This window comes from Pelodiscus sinensis, chromosome 5 (assembly GCF_049634645.1).
Source record: "Pelodiscus sinensis isolate JC-2024 chromosome 5, ASM4963464v1, whole genome shotgun sequence".
Taxonomy (NCBI): domain Eukaryota; kingdom Metazoa; phylum Chordata; order Testudines; family Trionychidae; genus Pelodiscus; species Pelodiscus sinensis.
The window spans coordinates 39,214,548-39,239,444 of NC_134715.1; the positions used below are offsets into that span (position 1 = coordinate 39,214,548).

The following is a 24,897-nucleotide window of genomic DNA, read 5'->3' on the forward strand; positions in this document are numbered from 1 at the left end:
AAGTCAACTTTCCCCTTTAGAGTAGACCTGGCCTTAGACTCACTGAGCTGAATGGGGCTATCTGTGTAGTAAGGTACTGCTCAGTATAAGTTAAGAGTATCACAATGTAGCCCTCAGGGTGGCAATGGCCTCATTGCCTAATGCCTTCTTGTTCAGAGGTGCTAGACAGCCTTTGATTAAAGTCAGTGATGTTAACATGTTTGGCGACTATAATTAGCAGTCAGTTGTGGCAACATAAAAAATGTGTGGGGAGCTTGGTATGTGAATGCATTAGTTTTGCAGACATGCTAAGATGTACATCAAGAGAACCATTCATGAGCACAATTCTTTATCCCTCTGCTGCATAGAGTGCAGCAAAGTTTGCAATTTATAAAGGGATATGAATGACAGAAGATTTTTCTTCTGATGAGATGTGGAACTCAAAATTATATTCAGTATTGTCTATTGCTAACTTTCAACATGAAGAGCAAATCACATGATGTGATATTAAAAACACAATTCTTGTCACAAGGAAACAAGTAATATAAAACCTAAAAATCCTTAATCTTCAGGCAATGGGGGATTTGACTGCTCTCCGCTATTAAGAGATCACAGTATAAAATGACTACACTGGCATATTTGGAACTTTGGGGAAAAAACAGTAACCTCGGGTAAATCTAGCTCTCACTTAAGTACATGTACCTGGGCAACCAAGTAGAGAGAATAGAATAGAGAGAAGAGATGAGATGAAGGAATTGAAATGGCTGAAGTAGCTAGTTTATGTGGAGAAATTAGGCAACAGGGATCTATGCATCAGTGGTTTTGTATCCCAGCCCCAAGTCTGACCATGCTTTGACCCTTTCTTCACACTGTTCCTGGACAGCCCCCCTTCCAGTAAAACCTTCCTATTGCACTAGAAAGGAAGCTTTTGTAGGTATAGAAGAGAAGGCTTCATTTGCCCCCCGGTAAAAGAACAAGAGCTTAGTGAATTAACAACTTCAAGCTTCATCATACCATTCTCCAGCAACCCAGGGAAGATCTGAAGAGCTAATCTAGCGTTACCATGCCATCTGCAAACATTAAACCAGACAATACAACCATTGTACAAAAATAATAATAATGGTGATATGAGGAAAGATTAAAAACTGAGAGGAAAAGGATGCCTGAATGCCAGCTGAGGAGAATGGAATCTCTTCCTCTTCTTTCTCTTTCAATCTGATGGCATTTTTTTTCCATGCAATTCCAGATAAAAATCACTCAGTATGTATTCCATAAAAATATCTCCATAAAAGGTAATTTTTTATATTTAAAGTATGATCCCTGATAAGAGCAAAATTTTAACATGGCAGAATAACAACACATTAATTTAGAAAGTTATGCAACTGAATCTATTCATTTCCAGAGGTGACTGTCAAGTCGAGTGTAGGACATTTGACTTTAAACTTGTTTTGCAACAATGTGAGTTTTTAAAGATATATTTTAATTATTTTTCATGAGTTAAATAAAGGGGCTTTAAACTATGTCTCTGTTGCTACAATTTTCCATGCATTAAATGATAAGAACTGTACATTACAGAAGCAAGCAGGGGGAAAAAGTAACCAAATATACATTTAGCCTTGTAAAGGGCTCTTCCCTTCTTGTGAGCATCCTTTGGTGGCTGAGGGGAGTCTTGTAGTCTCTCTGCCCAGCTGTCTGCGGGAGAGGAAGTGTCCAGTATTTGGCCTGGGACCAGACTTCTTCTTACCCCCTGTTGTGTCTGCTGAGAGTTGGTGGGGGAGGGGGGAACCAGGCCTGCCCACTCTTCTGGGCCCCTGTAAGTAGCAGTTACTTGCTGGTCTCAAAGAGGTTGGTTGCTGTCATGTTCCCTGGGCCACTTCCTCAGGAAGCTGCTCTGTCCAGCCCTTCCTTTTGGGCCTTGTGGTCAAGTCCTTCCTGTCCAGAGTTCTGCAAAGTGTTGCCATTGGCTTACTGGCTAGTCTTCAGCCACTGGACCTGGTTCTGACCAGGTCTGAAGTCCAGCTCTTAATCAGAGCTGTCCAGAGTGCTGCTGTTCTCCCAGTGAGGCCTAAGATCTGCTTGGGTTGAGCGTCAACAAGGAACAGGCAGGCCCTGGCCCAGCAGCTTCTTTTTTATATTGGCCTGCTATGGCCTGATTGGCTGCAGCAGAGTCTACTACTTGGAGGACCTATTCTGCTTGGAGGACCTCTCTTCTGCTCCTGTTGCTGGGCAGGGTGCAGAAAGGCCTCCAGCAGACATGTTGGCCTCCAACAGAGAATCTACCTCATCACAAGCCTTTAATCCTGCAAAGCCTTAGGCTCATCCATAATTTTACACAGAGGAATATTCCAATAGAAGTGTGTTAAATCTCTCCCCCCCCCCCCTCCGCCACATATGTCTATATAGGGTAGAAGTCTGAGTTATCAGTGTTTATAATGAAGGATAAGCATAATTGTTGATAGTGCATATAAGGGAGTACAGCAGGATTGGTACAGTATTTTAGTTATGAGTTACAGTCATAATACATTTATATTGATAGTTATAACAATGAGTTAATTTTGCTTTCCACAATAGCATTGTAAATATAAAAATAAATAAATACATGGAATGAAATATATAAATGCTGTGTCCATCACATTGAATACACACATTTATAGGTATCATTTAAGAACTGCAACTCGTTATCTTGTACTTTAAGACATACAACATTGTTTAATACAAGAAAAAAGGATACATTAAAGTGTTCTTTTATAAATTTTTATTTTTGAGGCCAGACTGGACCCTAATTGGCTGTGAACATATAGCCTGACTTCCCACATAATTTTGGGCCGTAGTCCTTCCTTAAATTAATTCTTGCTTCAAGTCCAATTGTCATTGTTGAACTCAAATAGATATTTCAGAAAAAGGCCTGATCTTAATTTAAAAATTTCCAGTGATGCAAGTGAGCTGAATAATGAAGCACTGAGTTCTCACCTTGCTGGTCTTGCTTTGAGATTTAAACACACTGACAAAGAGGTTTGAATGTGGCTGAGGATACTTCATGCTAGTTTTGGCATGTTTCCTCAAAGAAAAGAGCCTTTTCTACCATGTTTTTGTATAGTGCAATCATGGACAAATTTGACATCAGCAATGCTAACTGGAGCACTCAATTATTTTTTCATTAAAATAAAAAGCAACTTATTATGTGCCTCATATTTAGAATATTGCTTCTGATTAAGCAATTTCTGTGTCTCTGATGAAGATTTATGTAGCCAATGCACTAACAAGCTGTCTTATCTGCTATACTTAATTAAAGTGTAGCTTTATCTATGACTAAGTTATTCACAAAATGCTTGCCTTCCCATATTTTAATTTACACAATGCTACTTACTGAAGAAATTTTCTTTATCGCTTGCATGGTCTAATGCCAAATGATTGCTCATTATTTTTCAATACATGTTTTTACACTAAAGGAATTAGGGGCGATAGTCCCTATTAAACAGTTAAACAGTGCTGCTGGGCAAATACAAACCAGTACTGTGCGGTGGAAGATAAGCAATGAAAATGATTTATGTTGTAACTCATTGGACATTCAATTATTTAAGAGAGGACTCTAGAATATTTGTTTTTTTATGCTTGAAAGATGGCTGGAAATGACAAAAATTGTTTGGCTAAATTGATGCATGAGCATATTGTATACGATTATTTTTAAAACACATCCAGATGGTGCTGACATAAGGGACCTGAAGCATACTAGGCACTACAAACACCACCAACTCAAACACTGTCAGTAAGTTCAGAGAAACATTAATACTTTTAGGAGACTCCAATTCCTCTTCAGACCCAACAAAACAAAACAAAACAAAAATCATTCATATTTCTTATGAACGTAGACCCACATCTTGTTCCCATCAGAGTCAGTAGTAATATTTCGCATTGATCTAGAGCACCAGGATTTGGCTATCAGCAATGTTCTCTAATCTTTTCCATTCAGGTGAAGATTTTTTTCCATCCATATACAGAATAAATTTTTATGTGCACTGAAGCATGGGTGAATGTGCACCACCAGTAGAAACAAAACCTAGCTGTGGGCACTCTGCTAATCAACTGAGATGCATTTGAATGTCGCCTGAGCAGCTGCATAAGCACAGAGCTTATAGGGAACACTGGCCATCAGGCCCAAATCCTGTTCCTTTCTTTTCAGAACACAGAACAACAACAACAAAAAGCAATGGAGCCAGTGTGGTTTCACTTGCAGAGGGAAAGGTAATAGATCCTGTGGAGGTATGGGGTGGTCTTTGTGGACTAGAGCTCATTTGGCAGAAGATTCATTTATGGTTATATGTAAAGGGTTAGGCAGGTAACACCACAGGCATGGTCAAGAAATCCTAGGTTATAGATGGATCCACCAGCCCAATCTCTGGACATGGGGTTCTATTAGCATCCTATAAGCTGGGCATTGGAGAAGTGCTGAATCACTCACAGAACACCCTTGTGCATAGGGCATTTACTTGGGCTTGTACAATTACGGAACTTGGTTCTCTGATAAAGAAAAAATAACAAATTTGGTTCTTTGGCCATGTGCAGACTTTTGGGGAGAGGAAGGTAGACCTCAGGTCCACAAGGCTAAATTCTACTTACTTACATTAGCAGTTCTTTACCTTGCCATTAATATCTAAGGGTATGTCTACACTAGCCCCCTAGTTCGAACTGGAGAGGCTAATGTAGGCATTCAAAGTTGCAAATGAAGCCTAGAATTTAAATATCCCGGGCTTTATTTGCATCTTCCCGTCCGGGCACTATTTTTAAATCCCCTTAGTCCGAACTAACTGCCCGCGGCTACACGTGGCAGTCAAACGTTAACTCAAACTAAGTCCTTAGTTCGAGTTAACTGTTACACCTCGTGGAATGAGGTATAACAGGTAACTCGAACTAAGGAGTTAGTTCGAGTTAACGTTTGACTGCCACATGTAGCCGTGGGCAGTTAGTTCGGACTAAGGGGATTTAAAAATGGCCCGGACGGGAAGAGGCAAATAAAGCCCGGGATTTAAATATTTTGCAACTTCGAATGCCTACATTAGCCTCTCTAGTTCAAACTAGGGGGCTAGTGTAGACATACCCTCATGGATTACTCACTTGAGTTATGACTACTTACAGGAATAAAGTACTGCAAAACCAGCATGTTTTATATAGTGTGTGTCACAGACAGATTGTCCCAAAATCCCCCTATGGAACTAAGGGCCTCTGAATCTAGAGCCTATTGAAATAAATGAAAATCTTTTCTATTGATTTCATCAGGTTTTGGATCAGGTGCTAAATAAGATGGATGGCAGTATTGCAAAAAACAGTACAGACATTTTATGGCAAATACATTAAAACATTCAGTCAGAAGGCAAATAACAAAGGGAGAGAGAAATTAGGAAACTAAAACAGAGTATGCATTTGTAAAGATATATAATTTATGCCTCCGGGGAGCTGTGAAACACAGAACTAAGGCCAAGTACTCTAGCATCCAAGACATGTGTACATATCTTTGTGACCGCACACACTGTTCTTTATGCCACTTGCACAATGGTATTTTTGTTTTAATTTATATCAGGGACAAAATAATATGGAACACATTTTAAAAAGCTTTGTAATTCTATGCAAGACTACTTTTAACTATTACTCTTTTATGTAGTAATTATTGTAATTGTTTTTTTCTTTCTATATCATTAAAATGAATGCCTTTACACTGTTAGAATGCGCTTCTGTCTCTGTGGGGATACACAATGGTTCACTCAGAGTTTCACAAGAATTCCATACAGTGATTGCATTTATGAGAATAATCAGATCCTTTCTTATGCCTTCATCAACCTTTAACCCTCAATTTCCTATTTCCTGCATATCTGTCCTAAGAATGTACATATCAACTCTATGGTCACTTTTGCATCATAGTACCAGCACCCTCTGCTGCATGTAGCTAAAATAAAAGGAAACTATATATCTGCAAGTTTTTGGATCTTTAGGAACTGAAATATTGTAACAAGAAGTGAATACTAAAGATTGAGGAAGAAATAATTATATAAACCAGAATAGAGGCGTGCATGGATATAACAAAAAAAAACCCCTCTATGTGCCAGAAGTGACTTGAGAAATAAAAGCTTGAGAAAGAGGAAGGAAAGAAAAAGCAAAAAAAACCCAATAGCCCACAGTTAAAACAAGTATTTAACATTTTTCAATTTATTTTAAATACAATAATCTGTAAAATAAAAATCAAAGCTTTTCTAACCAACATATATTCCCTTCCAGAACTGACGTGGTGCCTGAAGCATTAACCATTTAAAGTCAATTAAAATGTTAATTTACAGTCACACAACAGGCTGGTCAGATTTTCTTTATCTTAAGATCTTGCACTTAGGAGTCTTGTGTACCCCTGTGCCTGGCCATATGGGCTGTGTCTAGACTGGCCAGTTTTTCCGGAAAATCAGCCACTTTTCTGGAAAAACTTGCCAGCTGTCTACACTGGCCGCTTGAATTTCCGCAAAAGCACTGATGATCTCATGTAAGATTGTCAGTGTACTTGCGGAAATATTATGCTGCTCCCGTTCGGGCAAAACGGCCAATGTAGACAGCTCAGATTTGTTTTCTGCAAAAAAGCCCCGATTGCAAAAATGGCGATTGGGGCTTTTTTGCAGAAAAGCACGTCTAGATTGGCACGGATGCTTTTCCACAAAAAGTGCTTTTGCGGAAAAGCGTCCGTGCCAATCTAGATGCTCTGTTCTGAAAATGCTTTTAACAGAAAACTTTTCCGTTAAAAGCATTTCCAGAAAATCATGCCAGTCTAGACGTAGCCATGCAGTTGCAGAGTCAAAGACTTACTTACATCAATAGTCTCATTGAGTCCAGTTTTCACACACTCCTTGTCCAACTGTTTCTTGAAGAGGCATCTTGGGCACGTTTCCTATGAGTCCCCACGTACCCACAGCTGCTGTATGGATAGCTCGGATCCAGGGAGTGAAGGGTTAGGGTTAGTTAGGAAGCTTTTTTCCTCTTACACCTCCTGTGTACCTATCTAACCCTATATGATTACTAAGAATGGATATTGTCTCTTCATTTGGAAATCACAAAGCAAAAGGAACACATACTGAATACACTTGTCTGTGTCAGACGATTATAAAACATTGTACACATTGATTAAGCATATGTTGGTTTCATACTAGATTTCAAGTTATATCCAATTACACTACATGGTAGAATAGAATTCCATAAATATAGACAGCTGTGTATCTCAAGGCTGCTGTTGTCTCAGGAATTTCTGTTGGTACAGTGTTGCCAACTCTTTATATGTGTATCTGGAGTCTTTAAAATTAACAGGAGCATAGTGAGCAAGACACAAGAAGTAATTCTTCTGCTCTACTCTGCAATGATTAGGCCTCAGTTGGAGTATTGTGTCCAGTTCTGGGCATTACATTTCAAAAAAAGATGTGGAGAAATTGGAGAAAGTCCAGAGAAGAGCAACAAAAATGAGTAAAGGTCTAGAAAACATGACATATGAGGGAAGATGGAAAGAATTGGGCTGTTTAGTTTAGAAAAGAGATGACTGAGAGGGGAAATGATAACAGTTTTGAAGTATCTAAAAGAGTGTTATAAGGAGGAGGGAAAAAATTGTTCTCGGCCTCTGATGACAGGTCAAGAAGCAATGAGCTTAAATTGCAGCAAGGGAGGTTTAGGAAGGTGTTATACCACACCCCTTAGGTGGGAGCTTGCCGTGCTTTTATTAGCACTTAGAGAACAGTGGGCTCTGCCCATGTATCTCCCTCTTTGCCACTCTCCAACCCCCTCCCTTTTCACCAGTAGTGCTTGGTTTGTCCCCAGATCCTTTTGCGGACCGCCCCATGAGTTCGGGGTTCGGCTGCCTTGCCCGGATGGACACCCTCAGTTCCACACAGTCTCTCTCTCACTTCATGGAGAAGACTTTTTAAGTCTCTGTATATGTTCAGATTGGAGTCCATTTACGACAACTGGTCTCCAGCTGAGGGATGGCGTGGAGTAGGGGGGACCCGGACCCTCCCTCTCTACCGAGTCCCAGCTCAGAGCCCTAAGGTGGGGTACAATCACTCCCCTGCCTGGTTGAGGGCACTCTGCCCGAAACTAGCCAACCCACAGGCTATCAGAACCCTGGGCCACTTCCTATCCCCCTCCCCGGGGGCTCGGCCAAGTTACTATTCATGGTGCGGCCCTACCGTAGGCACGTCGGGGTCCCTCAACCACTTGCAGAACTGCTCTGTCCTCCTCCGAGCCACCATAATAGTTCCACCCTTGTCTGAGGTGGCCGTGTTCTTCCTACCTCTGTCTGAACTGCCAGGTTTGCTGCCTTCCTGCTGGGTAGCTGAGGCCTCTCCTCTCGCCCCTCTCCCCTGGCCTAGGTGTCTGGTGAGTTTAAATCGCCCACCGGAGCGCTGCGTAGGTGTCGCGCCATTGCTTGAGCACTGTGTTCCACCCCGCCCTCTCCCCCCTGCTGTGCTATGTGGCTGCCTTCCCAGCTGATCACCTGGGAGCATGTGCCGCACAGCTTTTGCCCCAGCATCTGGGTTCTCCACAGCGCTGCGGCTGGAGCAGCGAGAGTGCGGGGCTTAAGCACCCCATCACAGAAGGACATTAGGAATAAATTCCTAATTGACAGGGTGGTTAAATACCGGAATACATTGTCTAGGGAGGTTGTAGATTCTCCATCACTGGAGATTAAGAGCAAGCTGGATAGACATCTATCAGGGGATGAAGTAGATGGTGCTTGGTTCTGCCATGAGGGCAGGGGGACTGGACTTGATGACCCATTGTGGTGTTCTAGTATTCTATGATTCTTTGAAATAAAATGCAAAATACTGAAAGACCTTGCTCTTGGAGTCAAGTGAACAGGTGAGAATCTCAACTTTCATTTAAAAAATAAGTTTCTAGTACATCTGGGTTGCATAGAAAACTTTGAAAATGTGAACTAAGTATAGAGCCATCCTTATCCGTAGGCAGGATAAACTGTTGTATGTGGCACCTGTAAACTTGGGCCACTGCTAGGTCTTTATGTCGATCCACCTGCCTCTTCTTATCTCTGTTCTGTAGCTCTGCTTCTTCCAGAGAGGCTCTAGTTAACTAAAAAGTGAAAAATTCTGCCAAACCTATTGGCAGAATATGGAACATATGAAAGAGCATTCAAACGGTCATGAAGCTATTTAACAGGCTTTTGCCATGCCCAGATATACATTGTCAGTTTCTGAATTTACTGACAGAACCTGAGTTTAACATTTGTTTTTAAAATATTTCATTAATGTGCTGCTAACGATTATAAAATCACATCTCTAAAAAAATCGTTGTCTCCCCCACAGCTGCCATCAGGTATTTGGGCACCAGTTTAATAGTACCGTGTAAGGCCCTGACCTACAGGCTCAGAAACAAGGGGTGTGTCTAGACTGCAGTGTTTTGTCGACAAAAGTGAACATTATTGCGTCTACACTGTCCTTTGCGTCCACACTGTCATGTCAACAAAGCTGCTTGCTTTGTCGACAGAACTGGATGTAGTCTAGACGTTCTTTGTCGACAGAAGCTTTGTCAACAGTATCTGTCGACAAAACCTTGTAGTCTAGACATACCCAAGAAGGCAAAGAAAACCCCTCTATATTAGGATTTTAAAAAACAATCTCAAGATTTTCTGAGTCCTGACTCAAGATTTTTGAACCACTGAGATTGTCAATACAAGAGAAAGCATGAATGATTTGTGAATGTCACCTGAACCCAGAGATGGATCACTGCATTCCAGTGGATATGGTTTTGATCTATGACATTTTGTATAACCCATGACAGCACTGATTCCTAGGTACTATTTATTTTCCCCCTATTTCTGTCTGTCTCTCTCTTCTGTGTCTCCTTTTTCTGACACCAATCTACCTCTCTCCTTCAGGGTTGCTGATCCAACTTTTTCCCTCTCTCCCTCATTGCTAGCTGTTGTGCTTTTCAATTACATTTCTTGGCAGCTACAGAAGCTGTGAAGTTGTATTTTCTATAAAAAAATCAGTTTTAGAAATTCATAAACATATCCCTGTTATTTCAACAGAAAATTTCCACTCTAGATTTTCTGCCTGATTGCTGTAAAAGGTACCTCTTCCTGGCCACAGGTAACAGATATAACACTATTATGTGTTTTATATTCATAGCTGTCTGTAATAGGGTTGCAGTGTGTTACAAACTGTGTTCATAAGCCATGCTTTAGACTTGGTAAAGGATAAATACCATGTTGATGAGTGATTTACAAATCACTGGTATCTAACCTATGGCTCAGAGGAACCATCTTCCATCTGTCTCTCACAACTTTCTGCTGCAGTCCCAGGGGCAACTCCGATGTGAAGGTTGAGCATTCTGAACTCTTATATTTTCCAGGCATAACTGCTCAACAGCATCTAACTGGAATTACAAGAGAGTGGGCAGAGAGCATCTCTAGCTGCTCCATTACCTGCTTCTTGCCAGTTCATGAAATCCCCAAAACAGAAGGATAAGAACGTATCTCGCTATGCCTGAGTGTTAGGAAAAGCCTAATGAAGGATAGTTCACTTCTTCTGCTGTTCAGATCACGCAGGGCCTGATCCAAAGCTCACTGAAGTAAACAGAAAACACTTGACTGACTTCAGTGCTCTTGGGACTACACCCACGAATGCACTACTGAAGTTGAAAGGAGTTTTGCTATTGATTTCACTGGAAAAGGACTGCAGGCATATCATCATATATTCAAAGTATTTATAGCATGATTCACAGGGGCGGTCCTAGACTAGCTGCCAGCAACTGGCGCCCTAGGTGAACCATGCAATCGGCTCCCCCACCTCCAAACTCCACCATTTGGCGCCCCATTTAACTTGGTGCTGTAGGCGACCATCTAGTTCGCCTATATGGACGGGCTGCCACTGAGCATGAACATGAATATACACTAGATCTATGGCCTGCATGTAATCAGATATGAGAGCCATGCCTTTTCTGGAATCTGAGGTGCAGCCATGCAGCACAGGGCATTGCCATAGTAATAACATTGTTTAAATCTGTAGCTAAATGAATAATACATTCAAAATATTCACAGTGAACTATGAAACCACCTGAAGTCTGAGTCACAATCAACCGCAAAATTTCCAAAGTCCTTTTTTTTACTTTCCATTTTGCTATGTTAATAGATTTATTTTATTTGCAAATGGGTAAAATCAAAACAAACGCTCATTTTTAAATTCAAAATTCAGTGTGCTTGAAATACAAAATTGTATGTTTTAAATGAGAAAACAGATGTTTCATCAAATTTTGCAGGAAAGAAAAATGTTAGGTACACAAGTATGAAAATTTTTTTCATTCTGCACAGTTACTGTAAATTTTTTATGTTGAAGATAACTTCACTTTTCTCACTTGTGTGACTTTTTAACAGATAAAGTAATGTATTATTCCCTCATTTTAATAGTATATTACTTTTTAAGACTGTTTTGATAAACTTAAAAAAAGTAGTGATCTAAGATCCATACAGCTTTGTCTAATTATTAGGGACTTTTTCCTGTTCCCTGATTCACTCAGTGTGTGTCCTCTATGATTTATTGCAGTTGCAAGTTAAAACAGAATTCATGATAATTTTTTATAGGAACTGTACCTGATAAATCGAGACAGAGCAATGCTTAGTGATGATATCAGGAGCAGTACTAATGGTGTTCTAGATGGAAGTTTCTTTTCTCACTTCTCTAATATAATTTCTAGTTCAATATGTAGCAAATTGCCAAGAGCACTTCACTGGATTGAAAACCAGTTTTCACTTTGTCAAAAAGAAATTTCATTGTATTGATAACAGATTATGTATTAATTAATTATATTATATTATAATTATATTATATTATGTGTGTGTGTGTACACACATACCAAACTCTGCTAACAATAAGTTTGCCATTTATTAAACAAAATAGATACTCCAGTGCTTGACATAGTAGACAAAACAGTAAAGACTGTAACACACCGGGTGTGTAAAGACTACAGGGTTTTATTGACCAATGTGGCCTTTTGTCGACAAAACTATATCTGCATTTACACTACTGCCATGTTCTGTCAATGGTAAATGGACAGAATGCAGCAGTTTTGTCGACAGCGGTAAACCTCACTTTACGAGGAATAACGCCTTTTTCGAAAGTACTCTTTTGAAAAAAGGCACTATTGCATGCAAACTGTGCTTTTTCAACAGTATCTGTCAACAAAGCCTCTGTCGAAAAAAGCGTGCAGTCTAGACGTAGCCACCATGAGCCGGCATTGTAGAGAGGCTGGAACTCAACTGCACCCTGCACCATGCTCTGGCCACCTTCCCCGTTGAAAGGAATAAGTTCTGGAGTGACATGGCAGAGGATGGTGATGTAGAGCAGGGCTCGTAGGGACATAAAGGGTCTCTCAAGTTCAGAAATTATGCAAGGAATCAGAAGTGAGAGTCAGGTGCTTCTGTACTTCTGGGAAGATGATCTAGGAGCTGAGGTCTGGGAAAATGCTAGAAAGGCTGGAAGTCAGCCAATGAGTGGAAAGTCCCATTAAGAGAGAGTAGAGATGCTTGCCTCAACTTCCAGGGGTGGGCCTGGGGAGTGAAACCGCAGGGAGTAGATAGGATCCTCCTCCAGAAAACGCCTGGTAAGGAGATAGGACATGATATATAAGTAGAACTTATATTACACTGTTTAATTGAAACTCAGCCCTTCAAGAGAGGGAGCTAAAATTCTATAGTTGCTGAAGGTTCTTTGGCGCACCTGCCAATGAGCTGACCTAGGATGAATACTGCCTGCTCTCATTGGAGGCATTCTCTGTGACAACCTCCCCCTAAGGAGAATAGAAAGGTGGTAACAGCAGAGAGATGGGGCTACTGGGTCCTCAAACTGTGTAGAGCCATTGTTCTATACATTCACATTGAGATGTAAAAATAGCCCAAGTCAGTGTCTGTGGTTGACATTCTACAGAGCCATCATTCATGGTGTAGCATGAGGTCTGCTGCTCTAGGCCAGTGGTCCCCAAACTTTTGGGGCTGCCACGCGACCGGGGCAGGAACCGCGCATGCGCTGCGCATCCGGGGCACAAGAATGGCTTGGACCAGGCCTGGTCACTTGGTGGGCGCACATAAATGCCCCGGCAGGTGCCATGGCGCCCGTGGGCACCGCATTGGGCACGACTGCTCTAGGCTATCCAGAATTTCAGCCTACATACAAAAAGATCAAACACCGGGCTCATTTGTACAGGGAAGGGTTGTGCAATTACTGTGGTGTCCTTTTGTTGATTGCAGCCTGCCTTGCCACTTTAGAATATTAAGCAATATAGCAGTTTCTGTCAATAAGTAAGATACAGAATTGGAAAATTGACAGAACAAAGTCCTATTGTACATGAAAATATCTGAGTTTTATGCGCCATATATAAAAGACAATGTTTCTTATGACCCAAGTCATGCATGGAAGAAAAAATTCAAAATGATGAGAGGGTCACTGTATTAAAGCTACATTTCTCAAACAAAATATGTGCATAATCATAAACATGCCAAGAATTCACTGAAGTTCACATATTTAGCATAGTTATGAACAGACAAATTAAATCACAATTTTAAATAAGTGATACATCAATACTGTAATGTGAATGACAGTGCTATAATAGGAATATTGATGCTGAATTTTATATTAGGGAGCAAAGCGAAATCTTCCTAAAGCACTGCATCTTTTCCAGTCTTTTATATCTCATTCTATTAGTAGTCCACTCCCTTAGCCTTGCTGTAATTCTTATCCCTGTGCACTGCACTCGCCCAGCTCCACCGTTGCTACAAAGACGTCAGAGTAAATGCTTTCTGGAGTCTATAATAAAAACAAAAGTAATACACAACTCATGAAAAGAACTATGTGAACTGGAGGTGGAAAATGCAAATGAAGAAATAAAAAGTATGCTTGAGAGGATTATAAAGAAAATAAATGTTCCTGCTGGATTATGTTGTCTTTAATGTTTGTACCAAATATATATAAAAGGGTAGCAACCAAGTTTAACTTGGACATTTCCTGAAAGCATAGTGTTTCTTCTGCCCTGTTTTGTTGTTGAATTCTGCATTTCTTATCAATTTGGCAAAAGACTTTCTATGGGGAGAAAAAAATCTCTAAGGCTATGTCTATACTACCAGGTTATTTCAAAATAAGTTATTTTGAAATAACAACTCCCAAATTAACTATTTTAAAATAAGCTTATTTCTCTTCACAAGCAGGCTCAATAGGCTTGGTAGTGTGAATGATTGCCTTATTTCAAAATACCCTAAGGGTATGTCTACACTGCACACTTATTTTGAAATAATGGAATTGCTGTGTAGATGCTCGCATTGTTATTTCGGAATAACATCCGTTATTCCGAATTAACACTGCTGTGTAGACGCACTAACTTATTAATTCAATGGATATAGTTGAGTTCATCTATTGAAAATGCAGGTTTTGATTTATAGAGATACATTAATTACTCCTTTCTCAGTTCTGTTAATGGCAGTGGGACAAGGCCTGGGATTTTAATGGCTACATCATTCTATGGCATAAACAACCCTGATCAAAATTTCTTTCAAATTGAAGTGGGTAGAAAATAAAGCAGAGAGCGCCAATTTTCATGCCTGGTAGTTGCTCTAATAGCACTTAGATAATGAACAGCATGAATGCTGAGGTATTTTGAATTTTCTTTCAATCCAAACTTGTTAATTAACCTAACAACATGATGTCACAGATCCTTTCCTGGGCAGCCACTAAGAATGCTATGAAGGAGAAGTCAAACTCTTGGATACAGTGTCCCAGTATTAGGGTACTAAGCAAACTTCCATGAGTCAGACTGTCTTTCTGGCTAGCTCTGCTGGGTGCAGAACTGACCCTACAGATACCCCACTACTTGAGCACAACCCTCTCCCAAAACTGTACCCCAAAGATGTGAAGTTTCTGTTTTACAGTTTAACTCTCCTCAGCATATGCAGTGGCTGTGAAGCAACACCCCGATTGCCCAATGTAACATCTTCACACTTTTAACTGAGCACAAATCATACAAAACAATAAAATATCCTAAATGCAGAGTCTCCCACTAGCTCACTCTTTCCCTGGGTGAAGGATCATCTGTCAAACTTGTCAGTCAGGCTGACAGGGTCCTCCTTGCCTTTATTGCCATTGCAGGAGTTTCTTTCATCTTATTCTGGCACAAAATGGCTCTCCCCGCAAGTTCCCCTGAGAGTCCCTTTAAAGACCCTGCTTGGGTCACCTGCTTGTTTTGTTCTTTTCCTGGTAACTTTCCAGGATCCAACTCCCCTCCTGTCTTCCCCCCAGCAATAGTGAACCCATTGTCCCATTGTCATTTTGAAGAGACTATCCATTGTTGATTGCTGATCACTCACCATTGTCACAAGCCTGGCAGAAACATGACACAACCCAGCTAGCTCATGGTGGATTCACATACATATAGGCTTTCCATTTCCCAATCATTTCATATCCCAATTTCATAAAATTATCCATAATTGAGAAGTTACACAGAAAGAACCCGCAATTCACTACACATGGTAATGGGCTAATATTGTCATTGGCACCTGTAATGAGATTTACTCCACACTAAGGCAGGGGAACAGTTGGCACCCCACCTTTCTGCTGATGCCAAGGTCTTACAAAGACCAGCATACAGGGAGCTTCAGCAGTCCCAGATGGTGGTGGAGAATAAGAGAGGCCATTTCCTAGAGAAGAACTGCTCTGCAACAATGGGAGAGGAGCTTCTACTGGCAGGCCTGGCTGTGAGTCTTTCCCTTTCTCCTACATACTCTGTGAGACGGAGAAAGAACTATGGGCAAGGGCTTGAGAAGGCTGCAGACATTGACCCTAGACAGTGGGGGGCTGGCGTGAAGACTAAGTCACTATGATCATGCTTCCAACTGAGATGTAAGGTTGGTAGGAAGTGGCCTGGGGAATGTGAGGAAGTAGGTAAGCCAAACCTAGACTGCTACAGGCCACTTCACTTTCAGACCCTGGGCCAGGACCTGTAGTGAAGGAGGGCCTAGATCATGGAACTTTTGACTCCAGAGGGCAAAGCTGTGGGTTGTTACCAATCCCAAAGGGCTGAGAACCATTACACTGACCAAAAGGATGGAGTTTGTTGCCCAGACCACTAAGCCTGCTGACTGAACAACCCATCCTACCACATAAAAGAGTCTATTTCTCCCAAGATGAGCCTGATTTCAACGGCCCAATACTATCCATGGAACACCATTCTGTGGCTAGTTTGACGATCATCTTGCTGTGATGTTGTTCTGTAAATTATAAGTTCTGCTCCACTGTGTTAGTGGAATGAAACAATGTCATGATACTTAAGGTTGTTTATAGGACAGTAAAGGTAATAAATCTAAAGTGGGCAGTTGCAGATATGAGAGATGTAATGATGTGGAGACAGAATCTCTAAAGGTTACAGATGTATAGTTGAGCTGGGCAAATAGGTGGATAGTTGAATGATATTTGCACAACATTCAACTCTGACTGTCTTCTAAGAAAAATATAAACCCAAGATACTTCTTTTCTCTTTCCCACAGAATAACTCTTTCCATACAGCTCTTTCAGCAGCAAGACTCAGGGTCTCCATCTTCTGTCTTAGGAGAAAGGCCAATGGCCTGTCTCAAATATACTTCCAGCTTCCTTCATCTGGCTGATTCCAAAAGTCCCTTTTGAACTCTTCATGGTGCAGCTATATGGCTAGTCCTCATATCCTGCCTTCTATAGCTAGAACACCAATAACAAAATAGGCATTTTTATTCTCAGATGGGGGCAGCATCTGCAAACATACCTTCCCATGTTTTCCTTTTTGAGCCTTTCAGACCATTAATATCAGCCCATTGCAAAAAAATAACATACTTTCATTCATATCTTTGCTCAATTGTCATATAAAATAATGTAACATCACATAACAGGCTTCAATATCCATGTTGCTAAGCAACATTATGCTGTAGCTCAGCTACCACTTGATCCTACTGCAATTTACACAGCTGATGGCTTTCAATCATTGGAGCTGTGTGATTTAAAATTAATTCCACAAGGGTAGCAGGGAGAGAAGCAGAAGTACCATCAAAGGCATGAGGCTGAAAGAGTGAGGAGACAAATTGAAATAGTCGCAATCTATGAAGGAAATCACTAAGGAATGTTAGTGTGGAAGTGGGAAAAGGAGTCCATCACATTAAAATGTTCTAAAAATAATGCGAGGGAGGGGGTGTGTGGTGTGGTGAGTGGGAATAATTTACTGATCTGATTGAGCAATACATTCCAAATCTTATGTTAAATCAAAGAGAACAAGAACAGACTGAATCTATATGTTGTGGGATTCAGTTCTTTGTTTTCATGTCTGTTTTCTCTTTGCAGAATAACAATGGGGGTTCTCAGTATTCAGGGTTCTAAACACACACACACACACACACACACACACACACACACACACACAAATAAAACCTCACAACAGGAAAACTGTCAGATAGTTTAAGTCATAAAACATGAGGAGATTTTGGGAATATAGATTCATATTCTCTTGGTTTTTGTAACAAATGAATATGTGCCAATAGTGCCTTAATTCCCATTTGTTCAGGTCACAAAAACAGCCACACACATAGTCATAGGAATAGAATGCAATGTACATCAGGAAGACAGGGGTTGCCACATGGAAGGAAAGATTCACAAGCATGAGAAAGGAGGAACAGTTAAAAAGGTGGGAAAACAGGGAAAATACATGAGGTACCAAAATACCCTTGGAAAATGAAAAGAGATGGAAGTTCGCAGCTTATTGCTGACTTAAAAAAATACCCTGGAAAATAGCATAATACATGAGGAAAGTGTTAGGAACATTTCACTGGACCGGTCATGTTATGAGAATGGATGATAAGCGTATACCAAAGATGGTCTTCTATGGAGAGCTTGTTCATGGAAAGCCCTCTATTGGCAGTTAGTGTGTTATAAAGATATCTTAAAGACCAATGTGAAGTCATGCTGCATATCTCCCAGTGACCTGGAAATAACAGCTCAGAACAGATTGTTCTGGTGGCATATTATTGTACAGACTTTCAAACGCTTTGAAAGTCAACATATCCAGCCATTATAAGAAAAGCATAGGATCTGAAAAGAGTGTAAAACACCCACAGACGGCAGATTTTATGAAAGATTTGTAATTGGATTTGCAGATTGAGGATTGGCTTAGTCACTTACCTGCAGCATCATAGAAAATGAGACCCATCGATCAACAGCTCAGTCCAGGCAATATTAGGATGCGTACAGACCAGGTGCTCGCTCTAGCCAAGGTTTTAGGTCTCAGCCAAGCCCTGAAAAATTCACTACTGGAAACAGGTCTGTCTCACTTACATATTAATATGTTCTGAGATACTGGCATGCAATAACTTCTCTGACTTTTTCCAGCCACCACACATGAGATTCACTGGAAATTGTCACACCTGTGCTTCAAGGATAACTTTGCATTGAAATAGCAAGCAATATATAAACCCTGTTCACTGAGCTACTGACATTCTGAGGTGCAATCCAGACCAGTGAGCATCTATGACATCCCTGCCCTGGCACTTTGAGAGCTGTACAATGCCTTGCTGTAGTGGCTTCCACTAAGGCCTTTCACAGACATCTTTCCAGAAGGCAAGCAACAGCCAGAGTATCTCTGTAAATGCAGCCTGCCAGTCACATCTTGGTTGTCATCAGCTTTAAAGTGACCCTAGCACATTCCCAGATTTTCCTGCAGAAATGTATCTCTTGTACCACCCCATCCTCTCCTAACAGTCCAAATATATTAAACTTAAAAAACAACAATAAGTCTGGTAGCACTTTAAAGACTAACAAAACATGTAGATGGTATCATGAGCTTTTGTGGGCACAGCCCACTTCTTCAGATGAATTCTTCAGATAAGTTCATTATTCTTTAAAGGGAATATTATACACACATGGCTTGCCACCCTCAATGCAGTTAGTCTGATATTTCAACTTAAACACACTGGATAAGATTAAAAACTAAAACACGATTATTAACTGTAAAGAGATTTGAAGTGATTACAAGCAATGAGGCATGGGCGTCAGAAATGGCTACAAGAAAATAAAGACAAAATACTTTCTAGTGCCTAATTTAACATACTACATTTGATTTAAGCAAAGTTTCTTATCACATGCTTCCAACAGCATTGGAGTCCACACTCTTCATGTCAGGACTTTTCCCTCAGAATCCAGTGACTACTTCTTTTGTGCAAAGAGTGAGATGGACAGGGGAAGAGAGCAGGGATGCTGTGGGTGAATTTGTCCATTCTTTATCACAGTTTCAGGCCCTCTTCAAAAATCATTTCCAGCTGAAAACCGAAAAAGAGATGTGAAGAAAGACTTTTTACTATTTCTTTGCCAAGATGCAGATCTCTCTGTCCCTGCTTCTCTTTCTTGCCAAAAATAGTCACTTGATAGGTGATGGTCCATCATTTTTCCTGATACCTAGAGAGGCATCAGCTTGTCCTTTGAGAAACTGGTTTAGTCATTCCCCAGACTTATCTGGGAAATCAGTCATGATTTCAACTTATGTTCATAACTTGGCATACAGAAAAGTATGTGTAAATTACCATAATACTACTGATCAGCAAAGTGAGTTTTTAAATTACTCACAGGCCATGGTTGGTGAAAAGGTCATTACAATAGTGTGCACAGTGTTTTATAAATTCAATATCCTTATCTTAACCATATGTGATGGACTGCATTCCTATATTCAATGTGTTTCGACTTTATGAAATGCTTGCAAATTTTTGCATGCATTAATCTCGCTTTTTTGTTCGGAAACCGAGAACCTGGTCAGGAGGGATCGTCTTCTAACCATCAACAATGCCTAGCAAAACTAAATAGGCCATGGTGAGACATCACAAGACAAAGACATAAACTGCAGACACGAAGAGGCTACATGCAACAGGCTTCATTCAATCAGCTCAAATTTTAGAAGAAGGAAATAAAAATAGTCATCAAGAATTTTTTTCATTTCTCTTTGCTGTTTGGACTCTCACAGAGTTGGAGCTATAAGACAGAAGAAGAGCTCTCCGGGGTCAACGTGCATTAGCCCTAGAAGACATTCAGAGCTGGCTGATTACTACCGCTCTGTCACCTAAAATCATACAGCACAATTCATTTATGTATAAGTTTGCAAGCTTGAAATGAGTAATAAGTCAATGATTTATTTTCTTAATTAATAATCCTTAATTTGTTTATTTTAGGATTGGCTACAAGAGTTGCCTGGGAGCAACATGAATATTTTTCAGATTTTGGCAAACCACTACCGCTAAGTCCAGCTCTCCTGGGTGGCAGATAGACCAGAATACCCAAAGGGATTGTCTGTGACTCCATGGTAAGACTATGATAGCATTTCATTTAGTTAACATTTGTTGCTGTGTTGTTGAAATCTAATTATAGAACGTATCATGAATCTGGGGTCTCTGGCCTGCTTCTTGACAGCCTCCCCTGAGGTGGTCATCCACAGTCATGAACCGCTTAAGACAGCATGACAAATATATATACTGTAAACAATGTAAGATATCAAAAGCCAAGAAAATTGCATTTACAAAAAGAATGCATTAAACTGGCTGGCATCAATCTCTTTTACAATGGCACATGCATAATAAGGAAAGCGGAAGTCACTTTCAGTGGGACATAAGGAGACCCTTGCAGAATATTTAATTCACAAATCTACCCTTGTTCATCTTGAATAATTATATATTATGTAGCTCAGTCTGAGTTTCATATAAGATTTGCATGGATAATAAATAATGCATATTGCAGTTGATGGGACCTCCAGAACAATGAAGATTAAATCCCTGCAGATGATTTGCTGGAGCATGGGAGAGGAATGAAATCATTTTTTTTAAAAACAATCTCTTTAATGTGATTGAGGGTGAGCTCCACACTGGGATATCCTGGGATAGTTATTCTTTAGACCTACATTTCCAGAGTACTGAGGTTTGGAGATTTGAATTTGACAGGGTTCAATATTTGTCCAACTCAAGAGCCAAGCAGCTTAGTTCTAATGATGCAAACCATCTTGAAAAATTAACTCAGTCTGTTTCCCCTAGGTTTAATTCTCAGTATAAAATTAGATCACACAATGAGGTAATTGTTACTAAAGGGAAAAAAAATCCCAAGCAAACATCTGAGCTACATTCAAGTTGGAAGATCTCTTTCCCCATTCCTAGTTCTATAGAACTGAATTTCATACAGGCTGCGAAATGCAAAGGGGCTAGATGAGTGTTGAAGGGTGACCACCTGTGGACGTCTGAGAGCATTTGTACACCGCGGAAGGGAAGCATTTAGGTTCATAAATTCATTTCATCTCCAGGTGCAAAGCCCCCTCTGCTTCCAGAATATTAGGCTGTAATGTAAGTAATTTTATATCATTGTTGGCCACTGCTGTTCTTGCACCTGCATTCAGAGATTGAGACATCAAAGGCAATATATGAAGGCAGGGAGGAAAACAGAGTAGTAAATTTAGGGGTTTGCTTATTCATGTAAATCATGCTAGGTATGGCCTCTTTCTTTGATGTAGCCACCACTGTATAAAGTTGAAAGGTCACGTTTAAGCTGAAAAACTGTTTCTCATGCTGTTATTTTTATCTTCTTTCCAAACAAAATTTTCAACACAGTACTGCTTTTCTCCTTCACACTTATCCCTACAGTATTTTGTGTGTACAGTATTTTGTTGATATAATATCTATGTGTTTGATGGAACAAACTATGTGACTCAAAAGATTGTCGATCATTCTGATCGGGGGATTCTTAAATATCTGGTTTCTTATTGATTCCTGAGCTCTTAAAATTATCCCCATAAATGGACGTAAATTCCACAGTATGGAAGATTTGCTAAAAGACTATATCTCAGACAAACTAAGAGCCCAGTCCTGCAAATTCCTATTCATACAAGCAGTCTAACTCACTCAAGAAGTCTCACTGAAACCAGTATGACAATGCACAAGAATAAGAACGAGCTTTGAGACTACTTTTTTCTCCCAGAATTGCCTCTAATCATGTTTCTAATCTCTGAGAAACTTTAAAATTGCAGTCCTTGTTAATGTTACAATATTATGTTACAGTACAATATAGGTCATCCTGTATGTAAGCACAGAAATTCACATATGCCTTGTTTTGGATTCACAAATCCAAGGGACAATACTAATTAAAGGTATTTTTCAGGAATTGGATTTCAAGGCCATTTCTCCTCCCTGCCCCTGTTTCCCAGGCTGCGGGGACTTCAGGGATCTAGAACTGAGACATAGCTGACAAACAGAGGAAAGATATGCCAGCATTGGAAAATACTACCTGATATGATATTATGATAAGAAATGGCAGTGCTTCCAAGGTAGAGTCAAGTTGTTACTGTGGACTTGACAGGCAGGTGGAGGAATATATTGTAATGTGGATATGCCAATAAGTCTACCTCCACCTGAGGGTTATTGTGAGGATTAATTAGTAGAGCTAGACAAAAAGGGCCAGACAGAATTTCAGTGTCAATGAAGGTGCAGATGACAATGATATGACACTGTATGGAATCTGAGAGACACATTGTTAACTTCAATATTATAAAATTGCTCAGATATGCCATGTAAAGTAGGTGATAAAATGTTATGATTTGCCAAGTATAATAATCCTCTTTTATTTGTTTGTATCACCTTTATACTGTGAGTTATAGATATGTGCATACACCTGTGTTTAAAAACTTGTGCTGTTTCTGGGTGACACCCTGAGACAAATTGGCATTATCTGTAAGATTGCTTGATGGCCTTTCAAGGGACATAAGCTATACAATTAAACCACTGAGAGAAGGCAGGTGCTATACCTTATGAGTCAGCAAGACTTGTAGGACATGCCTATAGACAGAGAACTGGAAGGCTTTTCCATGTCACATGCTATGATTGGGACAAAGTACAAGCCACGTGGCAAAAGAATATAAAAGGCAGCTGCATCATCTCTATTTTGTCTTTATTCCTGCTTTTTATTACTGGAGCAACTTTTCTACAAATGAAGCTCTGAACAAAGCACTGAATGGCCCATCCAAGCTGTGGATGTATTCCAGAGGGACTTTCAAGCTGGCAAACTCATCAACACTGCTTAGAACCTCATATATGGACATTGAGGTTTGTGTATGTATCTGAGTGCTTTATCATTTAACAATTGTGTTCTTGATCTTTCTTTTTTCTTTATAATAAACCAGGGGCTGGCAACCTTTCTGAAGTGGCATGTCAAGATTTAACCCTCCTACCCTGGGCTGTGCCACTCTCCGAGGAAGGGGTGGGGGACTCTCTTTACTGGGCGCCTTGCTTGGTCTCCTACCCTGGACTTCACACCAGCTTTTCCTGTAGGGAGGGGAGGAGCATGATATTTTGTGTAAGATCCAAACTAACATGCACCTGGCAATGTGACTAGCCCATTACAGTCAAAAACTTTTTTTTTTTTACAAATGAGCAGAGTTTTTAAGTAACTTTTTCACATTACGAAGAAGCTGAAAAAAGAAATCACATAGTCCTTTTAATAGTGCATAGGTCCAGTAAGCAACGTGAGAGATCAGTGTGGATATGTCTACACTACAGTGTTATTTCGATATAGTTATTTCGAAATAGCTTAATTCGAAATAATGTGTCTACACACAAAATGCATTTCAAAATAGCTTTTTGCTGTTTCTAAATAGCATGTCCACACTGAGTGGACGCTGAATAGCATTTAAGGCTGGCCAGAACCAGGTTCAGCAGGGCATCAGGTCAGGAGTTATTTTGTGTGGCTGCTGCCTCAGGCTGAGACTTGTGCTTAAAGGGACACCCCTCCCCCCCAAACAGCCAGTTCTCAGGTTTTTCTGCTTGCTTGCCTACCTCGATGAGGGACAACAAAGCATTTTGTCTCTGCATGCTCTGGTTGCCCTCACTTGGGACACCACAGCACTCTGCAACATGGAGCCAGAGCTGCCCCTGGGCACTCTTTTGCTTCTCTTGGACATGTTTCTGCGAGCCTGGCTGCACTTTCTTCAGGCTGCCATCCAGGAGGTCCATCAGGGGGCTGTCAGTATCCAGGAGGCCCTGCAGGAGAGCTTCCATCCTGAGGAGAACTAAGAGCCTCCGTGGTCTGCCCCACTGGGGGCTTGTGCCTCATACCTCCCTCTCGTCCTTCCACATATCCCTCCCTAACCCCCCTTCCTGATGTTAAATAAAATACACCTATGTTCATGAACACAAACTGTCTTTATTTAACAAAACAGAGGGGGCAGGGAATGAAACTCTGGTGAGACTGGGGAAAGGAGGCGGGAGAGGGGAGAAGAGAGGGTGGGAGAGGGGAGGGAGAAACCTGGGGGGAGGGAGCTGGAAGGGGGAAGCAAGAGAAAGAAGGGGGAGGGGAAGCTCAGCGCTCAGGGTTGGGGGTCTCGCTGGACCAACTTGATTTTCATGTGAATCTGCTCCTGGGTTCTCATGTGGCCTTTGGTGGCCAGCCTGGCAGCTATCCTGCCATATACAGCCATGTTCCTCCATCTAGTGCAGAGATCATGGATCTTGGGGGATCCCCCCCAAACCTGAATAAGGTCCATGATTTCCACCTTAGACCAGGAAGGCACCCGCCTTTTCCAGGCTCTGGCAGGCTCCTGGAAACTGGCAGACTGTCCTGGGGAGGAGTGGTGGGCTGGCTGCCAGTGGCTTGCTGTCTTATGTTTTGGGGCCACTGGGTCGGGGCAGTGACTGCTGGCTCTGGGCTGGCAGGCTTGGAGCTGGCACAGGCACTGTGACCAGAGTCAACCCCTTTAAGGGCTCCAGGAGGGGGGAAGGAGAGGAGTGTTCTTGGTTGAGGCTGGAGTGGCCACCAGGGCACACTGGGAAGGCTGGAGGCCCCCTATTTCGAAATAAGTGTCTACACAGCACTTATT

The 24,897-nt window shown here is 41.0% G+C and overlaps 1 long non-coding RNA gene across 1 annotated transcript in view; it reads left to right on the forward strand.

Annotated features, from left to right (window-relative positions):
* LOC142829415 (uncharacterized) overlaps positions 1-23,378 on the forward strand; it is a 100,237-nt gene extending 76,859 nt beyond the window's left edge. The window contains exons 2-3 of the long non-coding RNA XR_012903815.1: positions 20,222-20,352; positions 22,188-23,378. This is a non-coding gene — a long non-coding RNA (uncharacterized LOC142829415). The remainder of the gene's footprint in view (positions 1-20,221; positions 20,353-22,187) is intronic.
* Positions 23,379-24,897: the final 1,519 nt, after the last annotated feature.